A 2880-nucleotide genomic window follows, 5' to 3' on the forward strand; every position below is an offset into this window, starting at 1 on the left:
CTGGGTTTGTCTTGGCAAGTAGACTCCCAAGTATTTTATATTGTCTACTGTTATACTTTAAATGGAATTTCTCTTCCTATCTCTTGCTGTTGGAATTTGTTGGCCATGTATAGAAATGCTGATGATTTGTGAGGATTTATTATATATCCTGCAACTTTGCTAAAGTTATTAATTGGTTCAAGTATATTTTAGTTGATCTCTAGGATTCTCTAAGTATACCATCATGTTATCTGCAAATAGTGATAGTTTTGTTTGCTCCTTGCCTATTCTAATTCCTTTACTTCCTTTTTCTTCTCTGATTGCTAAAGCTAACATTTCCAGTACAATATTAAATAATAGAGGTGATAATAGACATCCCTTTTCCACCCATATACTTTAAACTTAATTAGTTTCCATTTCCTCCAGTTCTGTATCTACATTTTTCACACATTCTCCCTCCTCTTTGACATCCATAATTTCTTCAGGCTGTGTATCCTGTTGCTTCTCTTTTTCCCTCACCTCATTCTCTTCCTCCATTTTAGCCTCCATTTCTTTTTATGTTCCTCCTCCTTTTCTTTCTCTGCATCATTATGAATTGCACCTATTTCTTTTTCCCCTTCCTCTCCTGCATCCACTATTTCTACATCATTGTGCTGATCACCTGTCTCATCCATCTCTTCCTCACCCTAAGCCACCTTACCTTCTTCTTGCTCAGCCTTCTGTTCTTCATTATGCACCATCTGAGGTTCTTTTTCCTTCTTTGATTGTCTTCAAGGCCTAGCCTCCATTTTATTTATTGGTTCTGTGAACTCATTTCTTCTACCTTCAAACATAGCATTCATTTTTCTTTGTGACTCTTCTATCAGCTTTTGTGAAGCTGGGCACATTCTTCCAGGAATCTAGAACAAATGGGGCTTTGTCTTAGTTCTTATATATTTAATCATCTTGGAATTTTGCTCATTCCATTCTTCTTGCAACTGATCAAGTTCAACCTTTTATTCTAAAAGTTACTGTTCTGCCTGTTTAGCATGCCTTTCTTAAAAAAAGTTCTCTCCTTTCATTTTCAAATTTATGTTCAATTTCTTGACTCTTCTTTGGCCTTTCCATTGCTATGGTGGATTCCTGTTGTAAATTCTGAAGGGTACCCATTAACAAGCCAAATATAATTTGATTCCTTTGTTTTCTGCTTTCATACATATTTTGATCCTGAATAAGGTCTTGACTTATATGCTCTTTGGAGGTAGCTACAACTGAACATTGCAACACTGAGTTTTTAACATCATCATCCTCTGTGTTGCTTTCTTGGCTTGATTCTCTTCTTGTCCAACTCTCCCCTCCCAAACTACTGATTGCCCCTTCAAGGTGTCTCTTTATGACTGAGGATCCTCCTCCACTGTTTCAGAATCCATGCCTTAGCAATAAACTACCATGACCCCTACCTCCACCAGGGTCTGAGAGTGCCAGCAATCTAGCTTAGATGGGTCTCATGTCATTCGGGTGCTAGCTGGTCAACTTCTGTATACTTTGTCTATATTTTTAAAGCTCTCCTTGGCTTTTTCCAGCTGCTCTTGCGAAGTTCTCACTGCAACTGCCATCTTCTCAACCTGTGGCTGGTGTGGAGGGAGCTCCCAAGGCAGGTTGACTCACATCACGAGATCAAGCTGGGAGTTGGTAGAATTCACTTGTAAACCCATCTGGACCTGGAGATTTTTTTCATAGGGAGTTCATTGATAGCTTGTTCAATTTCTTTTTCTTATGTGAAATAATTTAAGGATTTTATTTCATCTTCAGTTAACCTGGGCAATTTGTATTTTTGTAAATATTTATCCATTTCATTTACTGTCGAATTTATTGTCATAAAGTTAGGACAAATCATTCCTATTATTGCTTTAATTTCTACTTCATTGGTGGTGAAATCACCCATTTCATTTTTGATACTTGTAATTTGTGGTTTTCTTTTTTTTTAAATCAAAAGTTTATTTATTTTATTGGTTTCTTCTTAAAACTGCTCTTAGCTTTAGTGATTAACTCTATAGTTTTCTTGTTTTCAATTTTATTAATTGCTCTTTTGATTTTCAGAATTCCTAATTTAGTATTTAGTTGAGGATTTTTAATTTGTTCTTTTTCTAACTTTTTTTAATTTCATGACAAATTCATTGATATCCTCTTTCTCATTTTTTTAAAATGTAAGCATTTAGATATATAAAATTTCCCCTAAGCACTACTTTGGCTGCATACCATAGGTTTTAGTATGTTGTCTCATTATTGTCATTCTCTTAGATGAAGTTATTGCTTCTTTGACTTGTTATTTGATCCACTCATTCTTTAGAATGAGATTATTTAGTTTCCCATTAATTTTCAGTATACCTTTCCATGACTCTTTATTACATGAAATTTTTATTGCATCATGATCTGAGAAGGATGAATTTGCTATTTCTGCCTTTCTACATTTGACTATGAGGTCTTTGTGCCCTAATACATGGTCAATTTTTGAATATGTGCCATGTACCGCTAAAAAAAAGGTATATTCCTTTCTATCCCCATTCAATTTTCTCCAGACATCTATCATATCTATTTTTTTCTAACATTCTATTCACCTCTTTAAATTCTTTCTTATTTATTTTGTGGCTAGACATATCTCATTCTGAGAGGGGAAGATTCAGATTCCACACTAGTACAGTTTTGCTGTCTTATTTCCTCTTGTAAATCATTTAACATCTCCTCTAATAATTTGGATGTTATTACTTGATTATCTGTGCTACCTTTTAGCAAGATGTAGTTTCCTTACTTATCTCTTTTAATTAGATCTATTTTTGCCTTTGCTTTGTCTGAGATAAGGATGGCAATCCCTGCTTTTTTGAATTCAGCTACAGCATAATATAATCTGCTCCAAACTTTTAC

General features: G+C 34.6%; 1 pseudogene; it reads right to left on the reverse strand.

Annotated features, from left to right (window-relative positions):
- Nucleotides 1-381: 381 nt before the first annotated feature.
- Nucleotides 382-1574, reverse strand: LOC122736631 (annotated as a pseudogene).
- Nucleotides 1575-2880: the final 1306 nt, after the last annotated feature.

The sequence above is a fragment of the Dromiciops gliroides genome, chromosome 1 (genome assembly GCF_019393635.1).
Source record: "Dromiciops gliroides isolate mDroGli1 chromosome 1, mDroGli1.pri, whole genome shotgun sequence".
Classification (NCBI taxonomy): Eukaryota; Metazoa; Chordata; class Mammalia; order Microbiotheria; family Microbiotheriidae; genus Dromiciops; species Dromiciops gliroides.